The sequence below is a fragment of the Microcaecilia unicolor genome, chromosome 6 (genome assembly GCF_901765095.1).
Source record: "Microcaecilia unicolor chromosome 6, aMicUni1.1, whole genome shotgun sequence".
Taxonomy (NCBI): Eukaryota; Metazoa; Chordata; class Amphibia; order Gymnophiona; family Siphonopidae; genus Microcaecilia; species Microcaecilia unicolor.
In genome coordinates, this window is record NC_044036.1 from 108,360,884 (window position 1) to 108,382,951 (window position 22,068).

At 45.4% G+C, this 22,068-nt stretch overlaps 1 long non-coding RNA gene across 1 annotated transcript; it reads right to left on the bottom strand.

The window, feature by feature from the left end:
• Window positions 1-8,779: 8,779 nt before the first annotated feature.
• Window positions 8,780-21,258, bottom strand: LOC115471667. Its single transcript, XR_003942391.1, has 2 exons — window positions 20,482-21,258; window positions 8,780-8,961 (listed from the first exon to the last, which is right to left on the bottom strand). It is a non-coding gene; the product is annotated as an uncharacterized LOC115471667 (long non-coding RNA).
• Between the last annotated feature and the right edge of the window lie 810 nt (window positions 21,259-22,068).

Here is a 22,068-nt window from a genome sequence, read left to right on the forward strand (position 1 = left end):
GTTCTTTCATGATAAGGTTCACAAGATTAAACTTGAATTCTCAACCAGGTCACCTCCACCTTTCCTTCCCTTAGTCCATTCTCTCAACCCTCCAAACCCCTGCCTCCTTTTCTGAAATCACTGAAGAGGAATCTACACATCTTCTTTCCTCTTCGTTAACTACCTGTTCCTCTGATCCTATTCCCACCCATCTACTTAACACTATCTCTCCTACTGTCATCCATTTTATCTGTCATATCCTCAATCTTTCACTTTCCACTGCGACTGTTCCTGATGCCTTCAAACATGCCATAGTCAGTTTTCTTTTTCTGCTTTTCTTATTGGCTTATATTTAAATCACTTGATATACTGCCCTTCTTGAGGTCAAATCAGGGCAGTTTGCAATATAGAACTCAAAAGTGCTATTTCAGTAGAACTAAAGTAATAGAGACCATGAAACAGATAGGAGAATAATAAACAAGAGAAACTACCCATGTACCAAGCTCCATTCAGGTTCCCAAGTGCCATTCAAGGGTCGAGTAAAAAATGTGTGTTTGCAGGATGGCCTTGAATTTTGGAAGTGATAAATCAAGATCAGGGCTGGTGTTAGACATGCTGAGGTCCAGGACAGAAATTAAGGAGGGGTCCCCTCAATCCCCTCTCCTCCCTGCCCCTCTCGATTTTCCCACCCACCATTACTACCACACATAACACAACGTTAAATTACTTTTTTTTACATACAAAACACAGGCAGACCTTCACAAGGGATCACAAATTAGAAATAGAATATGAACACCAAAACTGAACTGGGAACCCCAAGACATTACACTCATCAAATAACGCAACATTGGTGAAATAAAAACAGAAATACACTTCATTTTGTACTAAACACAATCAGTGATGTTACTGGGGGGAGGGTGAGCTGGGACCCCAAAATTAGCATCTTCTTTGATATGGTTGGTGTGGATCCTCAAGCCTCACCAGCTAATGACCACCCCCTCAGGTCCAGCGACCAGAACTCTCCAAGCTCTGCAGCTGGCAGTACTTCAAAGCTGCTGCCTTCCCCTCTCCCCTGTGCTTGCTGAGCTTTCACACATGCATGAAAACCGTGTGTAGTGGGGGGGTGTGGCGGTGGTAACTTCATATTTCCACCAGCTGCAGAGCTTGGAGATTTCTGGGTGCTGGACCAGAAGAGGACGTCTTCAGTTGGTGGGGCTTGGGAATCCCCGCCAGCACAGGAAATTTTATTTTGCTTTCAGGAGGGGAGAAAATTTGGTGTCCACTCATTTTGGGGCCAAATTCCACCCCCCCCCCCCCCCCCCAGTCATTTGGCTACACTTCTGAATACAATACAAAAACATCTGTGATACACATATCCCAATGCTAACATATTCCAGTTAATAAATTCAAAATAAAACACTTTTTCTGCCTTTGTTATCCAGGCAATTTGTTTTTTTCCATCATCTTTTCTCTTTTCTGCTTTCTTGTTTGTCTTCTGCTAATTCTCTTTCCAATGCCTGCTATCCATTTTTCTTTTCTTCTTTTGTTCCATTTCCTCACTACACCATAACATACTGTTTTTTCCCCTTTCAGCTTTCCTCTTTTTTTTTTCTGCCTCTGGCCACTCACATTTCACCCTCTTTCTCACCATCTCCTTCTTTTCAAAATTCAGCTATCAATTTTCCATCTCCTCTCAGTCCCTAGCTCTCCCATTTCCTATCTTCTTTCACAATCTCCTATTTCCTTTCATCTACTCCCCATGACCACATTTCTATCTCTGTACTCAATATTCTCCTCTTACTCATCTTCTTGCCACCCCCCCCTCTTTGAGCACTCCCACATGGTTGAAGCACTTCCAGAATTCCCTCTCCTCCTCTCCACTAATCAAAGAGAGTATGGTGGGATACTTCTCCCTGTCCCTTTCCCTCCACCCCCTAGTATTATTCTGTCCCATCTCTCTTCCTTCCTGCTCTCCCATGGGTTCATCTCCCCTCCTCTCTCCCCCCACTCCCATGGTCCTACTCTCTCATTTTTGTTGTTCTTCTCTCCTCCACTTGATGCATCTCCTTCCTCCCACCCCCAGGTCCACCATCTCTCCCTTTCTCCTCCCCTCTCATTCCATCTCTCCATTACCTCCAAGTCCACCATCTCCCTTTCTCTTCCCAGCTGCCCTCCCATCCAGTATATATCTTCCTTTCCCTCCACCCCCCCCCCCCGAGATCCAACTTTTCTCCCTTTATTTTCCCCTCCCTCCATCCCATTGTCCACCACCTTTCCCTCACCTGATTCTGGGTCCATCATTTCTTTCCCTTCACCTCCCACACCCCTTCTCTTTGAACCCCCCCCTCCGGTCTACTTTAAAAACAGCTGCTTCAAGGAGCCCCACGAGCTAGCATGTCTTCCCCTTTGCTCCATCCAATCCAATGTCTCCCTTACCTTCCTGGTCTACCTCTAAAATGCATTTTTCTTCACAGGGAGGTCACCAGTGCGGCAGCAATTCTGATATGCTGCGTGCAGCCTCCTTGGTGCTTTCCCTCTGCTGCAATCCACCAAGGTGGAAACAGGAAGTTGTAACACAAAGGAGCAGACCACAGCAGAAGGAATGCACTGAGGCTGTGGGCAACATATCAGGATGGCTGCTGCACTGGCAACCCCCTGTGAAGAAAAATACATTTTAAAGGTAGCCCAAGAAAGTGAGTGAGAAGTTGGACAGGGGGTAGAGAGAAGGGGAAGACATGCTGTCCCAAAGGGCTCTACTGGAGCTGTGGGGACCAGGGCAGTTGCCCTGTTTGTCTCCCCTGCCCTTCCAATGCTGGACCTGTTCAAGCTGAAAGGAGAATGGCATACGACTCCATAAAGCCAGAAACACTTGAGGAATTTTGTAACATTGGGTGCCTTAAGGAAGTTCAACACTGATATTTTAACTATGCTAAGTGAATGAAGCTATATGCCCCCTTCTTTTGATGTAGTCTATTTTGGATTTCTGGGATTTGTTTTTGGTATATTTTTACAATGCTTTTGAAATTTTGATTAAATATATGTTGTTGCAAATAATCAACTAGAAGCATAACAGATGATTAAATCTATATTCAAGGTATCAGACTTGAAATAGCTGTGTGCTATAAGAGGTTTTAAGACCATGTACCTTTCATTATGATGTAATTTCTTCTTCTTCAAAATATTACATTATGGTGGTTTTGTTGATTACATTAAGAGTTCTGTGGACCATCTTTTCCTTCCCCTTTTTTTGATGATTGATGTCTTTGCTGTAGGGATGGTATTTTCCTCTTTTTTCCCTTACTACAGAAGACTCAATAAAACAGGTGTTAGAAAGAAAAAAGGCCGAGTGGTGATTTGAAAAGTAGCCAGTAATGGGGATGGGATGAAAAGTTTTTTTGTTTATTGTATTTAAAAATAAACAAGCATTGCATGCATGAGAAACAAAGCTATGTGCAGACAAAAGGAAAAAAGCTTTATGAGAAAAACCTCTCTACATACAAAAAAAGTAATGATCTAAGGCCCATTAACTCCCTAGGAGTCCACAGACTTAAGAGAGGGTCCCATTAAGTAAAGAAGCCAATGACAACAAATAAGGAGAAAATAAGAATACAAAAAGGGAAAAAAAAGTGCCTAGAATGTCAAAGGAGTGGAGGAGTGGCCTAATGGTTAGGGTGGTGGACTTTGGTCCTGGGGAACTGAGGAACTGAGTTCGATTCTCACTTCAGGCACAGGCAGCTCCTTGTGACTCTGGGCAAGTCACTTAACCCTCCATTGCCCCATGTAAGCCACATTGAGCCTGCCATGAGTGGGAAAGCGAGGGGTACAATGTAACAAAAAAAAAATACTATTAAGATTTCTAAACAATACCTATAGACCCCCTCAGCTAATGGGAAGTTGAACAGGATGTCTGTTATCTAGAAAAGCCCTAGGCTGTTTGGGATGATAGAAAAGATATTGATTTGTATTCAATTAAATTAAGCATTTACAAGGAAAATGTAAAGAATTGTGCTCTCAGGGATAACATCTCTGGACACATTAACAGAAATAGTTTCTTCTTCTCCTGTGTCTCCACACAGATATGACAAAAAACCCAAACATTTTCTCCCCCCCCCCCCCAAAAAAAAAAACAAAAAACTTTGAACAATTCCTAATATAGGGGCCCTTTTAGTAAAGGGTTGGCGTGAGGCAATGGGCTTGCCATGCGCCAACCCAGAACTACAACCAGGTTACCACAGGAGCCCGGCAGTACTTCCCACCCCCAGTGCACACCATTTCCAGCACTACAAAAATATTTCCTATTTTTGAAGCGCTGGTGCTGACTTGGTGGTAATCGCTGCCCAGTTACAGTCGGGTTAGCATGGGAGCCCTTACCACCACCTCAATGGGTGATGTTAAGTGCTCGCCCCTGAAATGGCTGTGTAGTTAATTGGCTCACTTACCACATAGCCATTGCTTAAAAAAAAAAAAAAAAAGAGACAGCCTTTTACCCACTGTGGTAAAAGGGGGCCTCAGCGTGTGGCAAAAACATGCTGATGCTACTGAAGGCTCCCTTTTACATCAGCTTAGGAAAAGGACCCCACAGAATCTTAAAACCCAGTCTTTCCCTGGTTCAAGTACAAATGTCACTAGGAGGGTAGATCACACATTAGATGTTTCCAACATTTGTGTGACATTTAAACTGTCCTGAGATAGATCTTCCCATCTAATATCCTGACATTTCTTCTCTAGCAAGAAGTATACATTTGATTTTTGGAGGTAAAGCTTTTGGAACCTCCAAGCTCTCCATCAGATATTTCTTAAACATCTCTATGTGCACAATATAAAGGGGATTTTTTTACAAAGGCATGCTAGGGTTATCAGTACACGCTAAGTGCTAGCGACACCCATAGGAATGAGTGTCTCTAACATTTAAAACATGCTTATTTTTAACACATTCTAAAAGCATGCATTTGTAAAAGTGGCCCTCAATGATTTAGGGAAATTGACAGATCACAAGTTTAGCCTTCTGAAAAAGTTTTAAAACTGCTGTTAGTCAAACTAATAATACCCTGGTCAGATGTTACCCCCTTTGTTTGTATATCCACTAAATCACTTTGAAATGTATTCAGTTTTCTATTCATTTTGAAAACATCTTGCCTCGGTAATTAGCTGAGACTTACAATCTTACAAGGTAATATCCATTTCTTGCTTATTAGTCAATAACATTTTTTCCAAACATGCAATAGCTTCCCAGATGGAATCAAAAGATTAATGGGACCAAAAGAGACACACCAACTTGCATAGCTGGAGAGCCAGTAATCTGATCTTTCAGCTGCATTTCCTACTACTAATCATTTCTATAGCTCTACTAGACATAAGCAGCGCTGTACACTTGAACATGAAGAGACAGTCCCTGCTCGACAGAGCTTACAATCTAATTAGGACAAACAGGACAAATAAGAGATAAGGGAATATTAAAGTGAGGATGATAAAATAAGGGTTCTGAACAAGTGAATAGGGGTTAGGAGTTAAAAGCAGCATCAAAAAGGTGGGCTTTTAGCCCACTTAATCTCGTTCTAAAAGCTGTCTCGGGTTCACCACCATAGATCAAGAGACAAAGCTGCTCCCTTGAGACTCTCTGCCATAACAGCTGCACTTCCCCCATGTGCTCCATCTAAACCCAGGGCAACTTCCTCATTCAGCACCAAAGATGCTGCCCAATTATCCAGAGATGGCAACATCAATTGCTCAGGGTTCACTTGTTTGCCTGGGTCAAGGGGTTTAAAGTTGCTCATCCAGGCTCAGAGAGACACTAAGCTCTGGCAAGGCTGCCTCAATGCCAGTACCGGTTCTGAAGGATGTCACTGCTGAACCATGAACTTTTCAATGGATGAAGTAGCAACTGGAGAGAACTCTGTCCTCACCTTTCCTTTGCATGCCATCAAATTTAAAGTCATAGTTTCCCACAACAAAATGTGAATAAGGTAAGCAATTTCAGACACTAGAACAGAGCTTTGCTCATTGTGTCTATCTAAGATGCCATCTTGGGGCCCCCTTCATGATCAGGGTGGGATGAAAGTAGATGAACAGGAAGTAGTGAGGGTACCAAATATGAAGAACCACCTGTTTACACAGTTTTATGGGTAAGAACTAGTATTTTAATTGAATTCAAAACTTGATAGGCAGTCAGTGATCTTGAGACAGCAACGGAGCATTGCAAAGAAGACAGTGCTGAATTTTGTACAAACTAGAGAAGTTTAAGGCAGCCCAGTGGAAGGTCTGCATATTGTGTTACAGTAATTGCGTCTCAATGTGGCATGCAGATGTAATAACACGACTTGAGAATCATGGTCAAGGAAGTAATGGATAGATCGGTATTGGCGAGGAACCAATCAACAAGAATGGACTAGATGAGAGAATTGAATTTTTAAAGGAAGTTGTCGATCAATATAAACACCAAGGTAGTTGAAAAAAATCAGCACGATAGATTGGAAGCCCTGCTAATGTTGGAATGATGGTTGGGCATTGTTTAGCCCCATTATTTTGGTAGGGTTTTGAATGAGTTTATTGAGTTTTGTAAATCATTGTTTCTTTTTATTCTTTATCATATTTTGGAGTAATTTTGAAATTACATATCAACAAAAATGTTAAACGTTAGGAGCATTTCATTTTCATTTGTAGGCACCTAAATAGCCTCCTAAAAGTAGAAAAATTAAAGGTATTCCTAAATTTAAGAGCTTAGCTTTTGAGATGTAAAATCTAGGCAGATTTTGAAGTGAGAATTTATAGTCCTAATTTTGGCTGACAGTAGAGAGCAAATTTGGACATTTGTGTGTTTAAATTAAAGTGCTTAGCTTAGTTTTGGCATATCAGGCTCTCTGTGTTCCTTAACTATGCAAGTGAAATGAGAACACAAATAGATTTCAATGGGAGTTCACTTCCTCAATATGAGGAGACAAATGGCCACTAAAATCAGTCCTCTTTATATGCATTCCTCTATACTGTAAAGTACTGAAGTGATAACTGTAATTTAAAAAAAAGCTTACTTGAAATGTGGACTAAATTAGAAACTGTTGTCAAATAACATTCAAAAAAGTAGAATGCTCCTTTTCGGTATAGAATGGATATAATTTTATAAACCATTATTGTACGTAAACCATTGATATATGTTTGAAAAAGGCCTCTTATAAAAGGTCACTCCTAAAAGTATGCAGCGTGCAAGCCAGCGTGCTCAGAGGCTGAGTTTGGGTATAACATGGGCAGCCACAATTTACACACAAAATATGAACTAACATGTAAGCCTGCTCTCGAGCATCATCATCTTTGCAAAATTTTACTAGTCAGAAAGTCATCACAACCTTAACACAATACACAAAATTTAAAATTTTTCTTTATAGAAACAAAGGGGGTAGATAATACTACCAATGCTGGAGGAAATGCCACATCCATCACTGATTTTAACATAGAAAAATAGGGGAGGCAGTGAGCTTGGGGTAAAGCAGTCACTCCGCATCCTAATCCAATCTCTCTTTTCCTATTGCTCCTTCCCCTGCTCACCAACCCCTCGCTCCCTTGGGTCCATAGCTCCATTTGTTTTTTTGCCTACAAATCAAGCCCTGCATATAATAAGATAACATCCATAGAGCTAGACTGTATATATGATGCCTGAAAATTCTGTGCAGAATAAAATATATACCTAGGCGTATTCTGTAAAGTATGCCTAAATTTTATAGTATAGGCTTAAATTTCCATGCAGTATATAGAATAACACTCAGCACCTCTCCATGTGACCAAATGTAGTCACAGCCATTTACTCCATGTTTTACTTGGTGTAAAATCCCGATGTCTAAATTAGGCGCAGAGCGTATGTATTCCATAACATACAGATTTTAGAAATGCCCACATCTCGCCTCCTGTTCAATTATGCAACTTAGAATTTAGACACACCACATTAAAGAATATGCTTAACGAGTTGTGCCTGTAAATCTTAGTTAATGCCAATCAGTGCTGATAATTGCTTGTTAATATCCAATTAACAGCGCTGATTAGCTAGTTAACCAAGTTACACACTGTTATAGGATACGCTTGTATAATGGAAATTTAAGGTGCCATATGTAGAATCCTGGGGATAATGCTGTACTGGGTATGATATAGGAATTGTTTTCATTTGCCATTTAGTACCTATAGGCATATACTATAATTATGATAGTGTGCATCTAATTATGCATTACCAATGTTTTACTTTGGTGTTTATTGCTGTTATTCATTTTATTGTTGTACACCACCCAAGTCAATTGTTCAGAAGACAGTTTACAAAACCTGTAAATTAAACAACTTTTATGGTTTGCTTGATAGTTCCTTTCATTACACTTCAATAAGTTAACAAAAAATGCTAACCAGTTTGCCCTAGAGGACCCTCAACAGTGTATGCATTTAAGAAAATAATTACGTTTAACTTATAACTGAACTAATAACTGGGGTAGGGATATGGATTAAAAACGAGGGAAATGCAAACAAAATGAACAATGGGGGATAGAAAGACAAGAGACAGAATACCTTCTCCCATTATATTTGAGGACTGACACAGATAACCTGCAAAATATCCAATTTTGTTTAGGACTAATATGGTAACAATCATTCTGATCTACAGTAAAAGTGCCAAGTTACTAATTCCTTTCAGAGCTAATCCCAGTTTCTGCACATGTAGTCAAGAAAAACAAAAGCTATCTGCTCTACTTTCTTGCTTTTGTTTTTCTACATATCCATAGCAAATTGGAACCTTGATATCAAATACCATGCTAATGAAAGAACACAACAACACTATGATAAAAATAATTTATTAAAAACATAAAAAGTGGAATGAACATGTGCTTGCCAAAACTGAAAGGCCTTGAAAGCTCAAAATACACAGTGACATTTTTTAAAATATACAATTACTTTGTTAGTCTTGATGATCCAACAACTTCTTTCCATAGCTTCCGAGACATGGACCTCAGAAGAAGCCTAGAACATTACAAAAAAAAAAAAAAAGTTAAAAATAGAAACTGCTGGGAAATAAGTGTGCTGCTTCAGACAGTATGTGAAAAGTTGATAGAAAAAATAAAAAGGTAAAGCACTGAATTGTGTGTTTATATAAGATGTGATAGGTTTACATTCCTGTTCAATGTCCCTAGAAGTGTTCTTTTCATTTGTTAAACTTTGCCACCATTTGCTTGGCTTTATACGTGTATTCTTGCTCTATCATAAGTTATAAACTGTAAAATTCTTTAACTTTTCCTTGCCTAACCAGCCACATGTTACATGTCTTCTCCATGTGCAGCAACAGTGGTATTCACCGAGGGCCCTGAACGGTGCAAACAATTTGATATACTGCACAGCTCAGCAGTGGGAAATTATATTCCTAATGCATATTTGTGAAATTTCCATGCACACTACCTCCACTGTATGTAAATCTCTTGTGCATATTAGAGATGCATTGAAAAGCCAATCAATTTGTGGTCCTCAAAGACTGGAAATGAAAGCTACTTCTCTATCAGCAGACCACAAGGACTGTCTCCTGCTGTACTTTGCCTACACAGTCAGTTTAAACATGTGATACACCATCTTGAATAAAATGCTTCAAAATAGCAATTGATAAAATCATAATTTTAAAAAATGCCTCAGGCAGTTGATTTGAATAACTTGACTCATCAAAATATATCACATTCAGTAAATATAATTAGACTAAAATTTATGATGCAACTTGTTTTTTGAGCAATGTGTAAAGCATGCTTTCAAACGTAACAAAACGTAGTATTTAAAAAGTTGCAAAACTATACGAGTATGCTGTGTTTTCCACTGGTGATTTACAGGTCTGAAAATGACCAGGAGCTTAGTGGGAGCAAACAGCAGTAAATCAACAGAAAGTCTGCTGTTGATTGGTTCAGCTGTTCTTGATCAGCTGAGTATTTCAGAGGAAATAGAAAATCTCAGAAATCTGCTAAAAAAAATGTTTACCCAAACTCATTCCCCAATAACAATATTATCTTTACACAAAGTTAAGGACCAAGATACTACACTCAGAAGGCAGCTGCTTCAACTCTGGAAAATCTTTAAAACAATGTCATCACCTATAGCCCTATTTGATGGAACAAATGGCCAGCTTCCAAGTCATATGCTAAAAGCTATGTCTAAGTAAATTTTACCATATACTACTACTTAACATTTCTAGAGCGCTACTAGGGTTACGCAGCGCTGTACAAATTAACAAGGAAGGACGGTCCCTGCTCAAAGGAGCTTACAATCTAAAGGACGAAATGTTAAGTTGGGGCAGTCTAGATTTCCTGAGTAGAGGTGTAGTGGTTACTGTGAACGATAATAGCTCAGAATGTGTTTTGCTGGGACAAGCCAAAGTATGCCTAGCTATTATATAATATGAACAGAGCAGTACTAGTGGGAGGAAGGAGGAAGCAGCACCGGTGCAATTGAGCAGGGGCAACTGTTGGGGCTGCCACAAGTATGTCCTCTTCATCTTCCTCCTTCCACTTCTACTGCACAGTTAATACTATATAATAGCTATGCGGGCTTTAGTTCGCCCAGCAACACACATACTGAGTAACATGGAGGCATATTTTCAAAGCACTTTGGGAGGCTAAGTTCCATAGGTTTCTATGGAACTTTGGGAGGCTAAGTGCTTTGAAAATGAGCTAGATGGTAACATAGTAGATGACGGCAGAAAAAGACCTGCAAGGTCCATCCAGTCTGCCCAACAAGACAAACATATGTGTAAACCTTACCTTGATTTGTACCTGCCTTATTCAGGGCACAGACCGTACAAGTCTGCGCAGCAGTACTTCCAGCCTTCCAACCACCAGTCCCGCCTCCCATCACCGGCTCTGGCACAGACTGTATAAGTGAGCTACTATCACTCACAGTAATATTGTAAAATTTAATTAGAACATGACAGTTTTATGCACACAACTATGGAAGCAGGTCCTTGTTCCATCAGATAGGGCTATAGGTGACATTTTGTTTTTTTAAAGTACAGGGCAAAGAAAACCAGTATTTTTGGTTTCATCTGCAACTGAAATTCGCTGCACAGTTTCAGTTGAAACTGAAACCTGTATGGCACCCTCCAACCCCATCCTGATAAAGCACCACCCTCCCACTACCAGGACATCCCCAGGCATACCTTAGAAGCCCCGGTGGTCTAGTAGTTTAGTCAGTGCAACAGTGATACCTAGTCACTCCTGCCCATTCCAGCTCCAATCTCAAAATGGCTGCCAGGACCTCCAACAGCAGTCTCATGAGACTGCCATGACAGGACATGGCAGCCATTTTGAATGCAGAGCCGGCATTTGGCAGGAGCAACTGGGGATTACTTCTGCCCTGATTAGGCCACTAGACCACCAGTTGCACTTTTGCTCGGAGGGTAGGGGTGGTAAGGAGGGTTTTGGCTGGTTTCAGCACCAAATTCAAAACCAAAATTAGGTTGGCCTCTATTTTTAAGATTTTCCAGTGTTGAAGCAACAGCTGCCTGCTAAGTGAGTGTAGCATCTAGTCCTTTGGTCTTTAAGCACCTGGAATTAACTTTGTATACAGGTAATATTGTTATTGGAGAAAGCCTTTAAACATGTTTTAGCAGTTTTTTCCTGAAACTTGCTATCCCCTCTGAAATATTCAATTAATCAAGGACAGCTGAACCAATCAGAACACTGGTTTACCCCTACTAAGCTCCTGGCCATTTTGCATAGATCACCAAAGGAAAACAGAAAACTCCACCCCTCCTGCGGGAGGTGGTGGAGATGAAAACGGTAACGGAGTTCAAACATGCGTGGGATATGCATAGAGGAATCCTGTGCAGAAGGAATGGATCCTCAGAAGCTTAGCTGAAATTGGGTGGCGGAGCAGTTGGGGGGAAGAGGGGGTGGTGGTTGGGAGGCGAGGATAGGGGAGGGCAGACTTATACGGTCTGTACCAGAGCCGGTGATGGGAGGCGGGACTGGTGGTTGGGAGGCGGGAAATACTGCTGGGCAGACTTATATGGTCTGTGCCCTGAAAAGGACAGGTACAAATTCAAGGTAAGGTATACACTTATAGGTTTTTCGTTGGGCAGACTGGATGGACCATGCAGGTCTTTTTCTGCCGTCATCTACTATGTTACTATGTTACACTGACAGTATCTACCTATTGTTCAGCCCCCCCTCCCCACCACCACCAGCACTTGCCCCCTTCCTCACATTGCTACTGCACTATTCACACTGCTGCCTCCTCCAACTTGCATATGGCAATTTAGCTGTCTTCTGGATCTACTGTAAGAAAATGGCAGCAGCGACAAAATGGGGAAGTGCCACTGGATGAATGGGAGCCTCCTCCATCCTAATATACATCTCATGGAGGAACTGCCCATATAATACATGTATGTTCTGCCACTTGCCAAGACATACCAATTTCTAGAGATAGTGAATTTTTCTCATATATGTAGTGTCTATATTTCACTTCTAATTACATATTGTGAGAAGGAAGAGACTGTCCTACCCTGGTTAGGCCCCTAGAAGGCGCTGTTCCCCTAAAATGTCCAGGGAGAAGGGCTGGGTGAGTCACTAAAGGGAGCCAGTAAGGGGTGTATAGCAGGAGGTCGCTAGGACCGAGGAGAGTCCTGGGGATAGAAACAGGTGCAGCAGGTTATGGGCTGGGTCCTGTTTGGTCATTAACCACTTAATACCCCTCCTGAGTGTGAGGGAGGAGGAGAGCTAGCAGCTGAAGAAGAGAGCTGGTAACTGAAGCAGGAGGATCCCCATGAGAAGTACTGGCTGAGCCCTTTAGACTGGCGGTGAACTGTGTGCAAAGCAAGGAAGCTGGCTGGGGTAAGAAGGCCCTAGATTGTCAGGTATAAGAACTGTGTGCTACAAGGAAGGACTGTGTGTCCAGGACTGAGTTAGTACTGAGCCCAGATGCCTGTGTGGGAGGGCTCAGGGGGAAGAAATCTGTTGGGTATTGAACTGTGCAAGAAGAACTGTTTAAGCTTGTGAAAGTGTTTTAAGCTAAAAGAAGTGTGCCCCAGAGGCTGGAATAAAGATTTGTATGAGAAAATCCTGTTGAGACCTGATTATGTTTGCCTTTTTGAGAACCAGGTCACCCCGAGTAGAAAGGGGTAGTAGACTAATTTGCATAACATCTGCATACTGAGAACCAGCTCACCCTGAGTGAAAGAGGGACCTGGGATCCTGAGGTGGGAGCTTCATCTTCACAATATGTTCAGCTTTGTCTAGTAAAAGATTTCTCAATCTCTATCAAACAACCTTTTTGCTAAGCAGAAACTGCATTACATCAACCGAAAAAGCTATGAATACAGTTTCATAATTTTCCAGCTCTTCCTGCTGCTTATATCTCAAAACTGAACACAACAAAGCCTTTGAAAATCATTATATTTACAGTGAGCAAAAAACTGTTTCCCAAATGCTTGTCATATTAGTCCCTTGCAAACAAAATTAAAGACACATGAGAACAGTATAGATTATAGAATAATCATAAATTATTGTAGCTGTCCTCCACCTCCTGAAATGAATTACAGACTGTCTAGCTTTAGGTTCATCAGGAAATGGTGACAAAAAAGGGGATAAAATCATAGGAATTAGGAGCTCTAACAAAAGGCCTATAATAATGTGTTGGGTAGCTTTGTTATCCTAAAGGGCTGCCAGCTTCAGGGAAATAAGCAGGGATAAGCACAAGGTATTTAAACAGGTATTTATATTCCACCTATACCCAGAACTGAGGTTTAAGGTGGATTACAATAAATTTATGGCTTCTAGTGGATCTAAGAACACCTGTCAAGCTGCTCACATTGTTTTAAAGATTTTGCATGGCGTTCGTCCAACTATTTGTGATCTAGTATTTTAAGATGTGCCCTAAAGCACATACTTCAATCTAAAACAGAGGTGTAATTCATTATTTTTGCCCTGGCACTGCACAAAATTGCCGCTAAAATCTGGAATATATACCACAGGATATCTTTGGGTGGGAGTTTCTTATTCAGGCTTCCAAAAGAATGATAAAAAAGGTGGCACTTTACTAAAGCGAATGCTACATACCTGTAGAAGGTATTCTCCGAGGACAGCAGGCTGATTGTTCTCACTGATGGGTGACGTCCACGGCAGCCCCTCCAATCGGAAACTTCACTAGCAAAGGCCTTTGCTAGTCCTCGCGCGCTCATGCGCACCGCGCATGCGCGGCCGTCTTCCCGCCCGAACCGGCTCGTGTTCGTCAGTCCCATATGTAGCAAAACAAAGCAAGGGAAGACACAACTCCAAAGGGGAGGCGGGCGGGTTTGTGAGAACAATCAGCCTGCTGTCCTCGGAGAATACCTTCTACAGGTATGTAGCATTCGCTTTCTCCGAGGACAAGCAGGCTGCTTGTTCTCACTGATGGGGTATCCCTAGCCCCCAGGCTCACTCAAAACAACAACCATGGTCAATTGGGCCTCGCAACGGCGAGGACATAACTGAGATTGACCTAAAAAATTTACCAACTAACTGAGAGTGCAGCCTGGAACAGAACAAACAGGGCCCTCGGGGGGTGGAGTTGGATCCTAAAGCCCAAACAGGTTCTGAAGAACTGACTGCCCGAACCGACTGTCGCGTCGGATATCCTGCTGCAGGCAGTAATGAGATGTGAATGTGTGGACAGATGACCACGTCGCAGCTTTGCAAATTTCTTCAATAGAGGCTGACTTCAAGTGGGCTACCGACGCAGCCATGGCTCTAACATTATGAGCCGTGACATGACCCTCAAGAGCCAGCCCCGCCTGGGCGTAAGTGAAGGAAATGCAATCTGCTAGCCAATTGGATATGGTGCGTTTCCCCACAGCCACTCCCCTCCTATTGGGATCAAAAGAAACAAACAATTGGGCGGACTGTCTGTTGGGCTGTGTCCGCTCCAGATAGAAGGCCAATGCTCTCTTGCAGTCCAATGTGTGCAGCTGACGTTCAGCAGGGCAGGAATGAGGACGGGGAAAGAATGTTGGCAAGACAATTGACTGGTTCAGATGGAACTCCGACACGACCTTTGGCAAGAACTTAGGGTGAGTGCGGAGGACTACTCTGTTATGATGAAATTTGGTGTAAGGGGCCTGGGCTACCAGGGCCTGAAGCTCACTGACTCTACGAGCTGAAGTAACTGCCACCAAGAAAATGACCTTCCAGGTCAAGTACTTCAGATGGCAGGAATTCAGTGGCTCAAAAGGAGGTTTCATCAGCTGGGTGAGAACGACATTGAGATCCCATGACACTGTAGGAGGCTTGACAGGGGGCTTTGACAAAAGCAAACCTCTCATGAAGCGAACAACTAAAGGCTGTCCTGAGATCGGCTTACCTTCCACACGGTAATGGTATGCACTGATTGCACTAAGGTGAACCCTTACAGAGTTGGTCTTGAGACCAGACTCAGACAAGTGCAGAAGGTATTCAAGCAGGGTCTGTGTAGGACAAGAGCGAGGATCTAGGGCCTTGTTGTCACACCAGACGGCAAACCTCTTCCATAGAAAGAAGTTACTCCTCTTAGTGGAATCTTTCCTGGAAGCAAGCAAGATGCGGGAGACACCCTCTGACAGACCCAAAGAGGCAAAAGTCTACGCTCTCAACATCCAGGCCGTGAGAGCCAGGGACCGGAGGTTGGGATGCAGAAGCGCCCCTTCGTCCTGTGTGATGAGGGTCGGAAAACACTCCAATCTCCACGGTTCTTCGGAGGACAACTCCAGAAGAAGAGGGAACCAGATCTGACGCGGCCAAAAAGGAGCAATCAGAATCATGGTGCCTCGATCTTGCTTGAGTTTCAACAAAGTCTTCCCCACCAGAGGTATGGGAGGATAAGCATACAGCAGACCCTCCCCCCAGTCCAGGAGGAAGGCATCCGATGCCAATCTGCCGTGGGCCTGAAGCCTGGAACAGAACTGAGGGACTTTGTGGTTGGCTCGAGATGCGAAGAGGTCTACCAAGGGGGTGCCCCACACCTGGAAGATCTGTCGCACTACACGGGAATTGAGCGACCACTCGTGAGGTTGCATAATCCTGCTCAACCTGTCGGCCAGACTGTTGTTTACGCCTGCCAGATATGTGGCTTGGAGCACCATGCCGTGACGGCGAGCCCAGAGCCACATGCTGACGGCTTCCTGACACAGGGGGCGAGATCCGGTGCCCCCCTGCTTGTTGACGTAGTACATGGCAACCTGGTTGTCTGTCTGAATTTGGATAATTTGGTGGGACAGCCGATCTCTGAAAGCCTTCAGAGCGTTCCAGATCGCTCGCAACTCCAGAAGATTGATCTGCAGATCGCGTTCCTGGAGGGACCAGCTTCCTTGGGTGTGAAGCCCATCGACATGAGCTCCCCACCCCAGGAGAAACGCATCCGTGGTCAGCACTTTTAGAGGCTGAGGAATTTGGAAGGGACGTCCCAGAGTCAGATTGGACCAAATCGTCCACCAATACAGGGATTCGAGAAAACTCGTGGACAGGTGGATTACGTCTTCTAGATCCCCAGCAGCCTGGAACCACTGGGAAGCTAGGGTCCATTGAGCAGATCTCATGTGAAGGCGGGCCATGGGAGTCACATGGACTGTGGAGGCCATGTGGCCTAGCAATCTCAACATCTGCCGAGCTGTGATCTGCTGGGACGCTCGCACCCGCGAGACGAGGGACAACAAGTTGTTGGCTCTCGTCTCTGGGAGATAGGCGCGAGCCGTCCGAGAATCCAGCAGAGCTCCTATGAATTCGAGTCTCTGCACTGGGAGAAGATGGGACTTTGGATAATTTATCACAAACCCCAGTAGCTCCAGGAGGCGAATAGTCATCTGCATGGACTGCAGGGCTCCTGCCTCGGATGTGTTCTTCACCAGCCAATCGTCGAGATATGGGAACACGTGCACCCCCAGCCTGCGAAGTGCCGCTGCTACTACAGCCAAGCACTTTGTGAACACCCTGGGCGCAGAGGCGAGCCCAAAGGGTAGCACACAGTACTGGAAGTGACGTGTGCCCAGCTGAAATCGCAGATACTGTCTGTGAGCTGGCAGTATCGGGATGTGTGTGTAGGCATCCTTCAAGTCCAGAGAGCATAGCCAATCGTTTTCCTGAATCATGGGAAGGAGGGTGCCCAGGGAAAGCATCCTGAACATTTCTTTGACCAGATATTTGTTCAGGGCCCTTAGGTCTAGGATGGGACGCATCCCCCCTGTTTTCTTTTCCACAAGGAAGTACCTGGAATAGAATCCCAGCCCTTCTTGCCCGGATGGCACGGGCTCGACCGCATTGGCGCTGAGAAGGGCGGAGAGTTCCTCTGCAAGTACCTGCTTGTGCTGGAAGCTGTAAGACTGAGCTCCCGGTGGACAATTTGGAGGTTTTGAGGCCAAATTGAGGGTGTATCCTTGCCGGACTATTTGGAGAACCCACTGATCGGAGGTTATGAGAGGCCACCTTTGGTGAAAAGCTTTCAACCTCCCTCCGACTGGCAGGTCGCCCGGCACTGACACTTGGATGTCGGCTATGCTCTGCTGGAGCCAGTCAAAAGCTCGTCCCTTGCTTTTGCTGGGGAGCCGAGGGGCCTTGCTGAGGTGCACGCTGCTGACGAGAGCGAGCGCGCTGGGGCTTAGCCTGGGCCGCAGGCTGTCGAGAAGGAGGATTGTACCTACGCTTGCCAGAAGAGTAGGGAACAGTCTTCCTTCCCCCCAAAAATCTTCTACCTGTAGAGGTAGAGGCTGAAGGCTGCCGGCGGGAGAACTTGTCGAATGCGGTGTCCCGCTGGTGGAGCTGCTCTACCACCTGTTCGACTTTCTCTCCAAAAATGTTATCCGCACGGCAAGGCGAGTCCGCAATCCGCTGCTGGATTCTATTCTCCAGGTCGGAGGCACGCAGCCATGAGAGCCTGCGCATCACCACACCTTGAGCAGCGGCCCTGGACACAACATCAAAGGTGTCATACACCCCTCTGGCCAGGAATTTTCTGCACGCCTTCAGCTGCCTGACCACCTCCTGAAAAGGCTTGGCTTGCTCAGGGGGGAGCGCATCAACCAAGCCCGCCAACTGCCGCACATTGTTCCGCATGTGTATGCTCGTGTAGAGCTGGTAGGACTGAATTTTGGTCACGAGCATAGAGGAATGGTAGGCCTTCCTCCCAAAGGAGTCTAAGGTTCTAGAGTCCTTGCCCGGGGGCGCCGAAGCATGCTCCCTAGAACTCGTAGCCTTCTTTAGGTCCAGATCCACAACTCCAGAATCATGAGGCAACTGAGTGCGCATCAGATCTGGGTCCCCATGGATCCGGTACTGGGACTCGATCTTCTTGGGGATGTGGGGATTAGTTAAAGGCTTGGTCCAGTTCGCCAGCAATGTCTTTTTTAGGACATGGTGCATGGGTACAGTGGACGCTTCCTTAGGTGGAGAAGGATAGTCCAGGAGCTCAAACATTTCAGCCCTGGGCTCGTCCTCCACAACCACCGGGAAGGGGATGGCCGTAGACATCTCCCGGACAAAGGAAGCAAAAGACAGACTCTCGGGAGGAGAAAGCTGTCTCTCAGGAGAGGGAGTGGGATCGGAAGGAAGACCCTCAGACTCCTCGTCAGAGAAATATCTGGGGTCTTCTTCCTCTTCCCACGAGGCCTCACCCTCGATGTCAGACACAAGTTCACGGACCTGTGTCTGCAACCGTGCCCGACTCGACTCTGTGGAGCCACGTCCACGATGGGGGCGTCGAGAGGTAGACTCCCTCGCCCGCATCGGCGAAGCTCCCTCAGCCGACGTAGTCGGGGAGCCCTCCTGGGAGGCGGCGGCAGCTGGTACCCGCACGCGGCACCGACGCCGGAGACCTCACCTCGGGCGATGGGCCAGCCGGCGCCACGCTCGACGGTACCGGTGGCGCAAGCACCGCCGGTACCGGAGGGGTAGGGCGCAACAGCTCTCCCAGAATCTTTGGGAGAACGGCCCGGAGGCTCTCGTTCAGAGCGGCTGCAGAGAAAGGCATGGAGGTCGATGCAGGCGTCGACGTCAGAACCTGTTCCGGGCGTGGAGGCTGTTCCGGGCTGTCCAGAGAGGAGCGCATCAACACCTCCTGAACAGAGGGTGAGCGGTCCTCTCGGTGCCGATGCCTGGTGGGTGCCGACTCCCTCGGCGACCCAGAGCTCTCGGTGCCGACCCTGGAAGGAGACCGATGACGATGCTTCTTCGATTTCTTGGAACGAAGCATGTCACCGGAGCTTCCCAGCACCGACGAGGAGGACGTAGAATCCAGTCGTCGCTTCCTCGGGGCCGAGGCCGAAGGAGGTCGGTCTCGGGGGGGCTGTACCGCAGGAGCCCTCAGGGTAGGGGGAGACCCACCCGAAGGCTCACCGCCACCAGCAGGGGAATGGACAGCCCTCACCTGCACTCCAGACGAAGCACCACCGTCCGACGACATCAGCAGACGAGGTCCCGGTACCACCGACGTCGATGCAGCTATCCGATGTCTCGGCGCCGATGCAGAGGGCCAATGCCTCGATGCACTCGATGCACTGGCGGCCGAGGATGAAGCTCTGGACGCTGAAGACGTCGATGCACTCGATACCCCCGGTGCCGATGCCGACGAAGAGCCCGAGAACAAAACGTTCCACTGGGCCAATCTCGCTACCTGAGTCCGCTTTTGCAAAAGGGAAGACAGACTACAGGCCTGCGGGCGGTGCCCAGCCCCCAAGCACTGACACGACGCGTGCCTGTCAGTGAGCGAGATGACCCGGGCGCACTGGGTGCACTTCTTGAAGCTGCTGGTAGACTTCGATGTCATGGGCGGAAAAATCACGCCGGCGAGATCAAAAGTCGAAATGGCGGAAAAGGCACCGAAAAAACAAGGGGAAGAAAAATTTCGACCCGAGGCCTAAAAGTGGCCTACCCCGACGAGGAAAGAAAACTTACCGGGGCGAAAGAATGGATTATTAATTTTTCTCTTTCGAAACACACGACGAATGCGCGAGGTCGACTTTGCGGGGCCCGACACGGCGAAAACACGACCGTACCGAGCGCGGACAAAAGAAGACTGACGAACACGAGCCGGTTCGGGCGGGAAGACGGCTGCGCATGAGCGTGCGAGGACTAGCAAAGGCCTTTGCTAGTGAAGTTTCCGATTGGAGGGGCTGCTGTGGACGTCACCCATCAGTGAGAACAAGCAGCCTGCTTGTCCTCGGAGAAATTAATATATCAAGTGTAGTGTGAAGTTTAGTTTTATTAATGCAGTTTCTAGATCACTGATTTAGTTTTATTTATATTTCTGATGTACCTGTAAGAGATTATGATGGGTAGTTTTATTTTATCATTGCAGTGCTTCCATTTTTAGGTTATTGATTTTTACTTGTATAAATGAAATATTTTCATAATAGCTGTGCTGATTATTTTTAATTGACTACTTTATGCACTGATATTTGTACACTGCTCTGATACCAGTGATAAGTAGGGGTCTACAAAAAAAATTGTATTATATACAGTGGCTTAGTAGCAGTGGTGTGCATTACAATGCAGAAGATGTGGTCCAACTCACAGGACTCATCTAACCCAGGTCAGTCAAGATTGGGGATGTTGTGGTGGTAGCATTTACAACCTTTGGGGGACTTTTTTTCCTGCCGGTGGTCAAACATAAGGTCCACCATTTTAGGGTTCCAGAAGGCATCCTGGTGCATGATCTGTAGCAAAAGACTATTGCTGCAATGATTGGGATAGGTGCATTAGACGGGGTTACAAAATGGGACAACATTCCTCTATAATTACAAATGAAGATTCATGATGTCAAATCCAAGGTGCAGTTCCAAAATGAGCTGTAAGTTCAAATGAAGAACAAAGTGCAAGCTTGTTCTACATCCCCCCCCCCACCCAAACAAACAAAAAAAAAAATCAAGACAACTATAAGCAATAAATCTGAAAACTTGAGATCATATCTAACATGACATGGCTCAATTACTTGGAAACTTTTAACCTGGGGTAAGGTTAAAGCATCCATACCTCTATGTTCTGGTGTCTCAGTATATCTATTTCCATTACTACAATGGTATAAATGAACCATTAAAAAAAAAAAAAAAAAAAAAGAACTACTGCCCTGTAAAGAGCAATTAAAATAGGAGACAATGGGAAACACAGAAAGCAAAATGAAAAAAAAATTGGCCTATTAGGTAAAGATGGTGTTTTCTACAGGCAATATTGCTTTTATTTAAAGCACTCTTAGATACTATCCCCCTCATTCTATAAAAGGTCTACTGCCATCAACGGGGGTAAAGCGAATGATACATACCTGTAGCAGGTGTTCTCCGAGGACAGCAGGCTGATTGTTCTCACGACTGGGTTGACTTCCACGGCAGCCCCCACCAACCGGAACAAAACTTTGCGGGCGGTCCCGCATGCAGGGCACGCCCACCGCGCGTGCGCGACCGTTCCCGCTCAGTTGAATGACAAGCAAAAAATGAGTAAAAACGCAACTCCAAAGGGGAGGAGGGAGGGTAGGTGAGAACAATCAGCCTGCTGTTATCGGAGAACACCTGCTACAGGTATGTATCATTCGCTTTCTCCGAGGACAAGCAGGCTGCTTGTTCTCACGACTGGGGTATCCCTAGCTCTCAGGCTCACTCAAAACAAGAACCCAGGTCAATTGAACCTCGCAACGGCGAGGGTATAACAGAAATTGACCTACGAAGAACAACTAACTGAGAGTGCAGCCTGACCAGAATAAATTCGGGTCCTGGAGGGTGGAGTTGGATTTAAACCCCAAACAGATTCTGCAGCACCGACTGCCCGAACCGACTGTCGCATCGGGTATCCTGCTGGAGGCAGTAATGTGATGTGAATGTGTGGACAGATGACCACGTCGCAGCCTTGCAAATCTCTTCAATAGTGGCTGACTTCAAGTGGGCCACCGACGCTGCCATGGCTCTGACACTATGAGCCCTGACATGACCCTCAAGAGTCAGCCCAGCCTGGGCGTAAGTGAAGGAAATGTAATCTGCTAGCCAATTGGAGATGGTGCGTTTCCCGACAGCGACCCCTTTCCTATTGGGGTCGAAAGAAACAAACAATTGGGCGGACTGTCTGTGGGGCTGTGTCCGCTCCAAATAGAAGGCCAACGCTCGCTTGCAGTCCA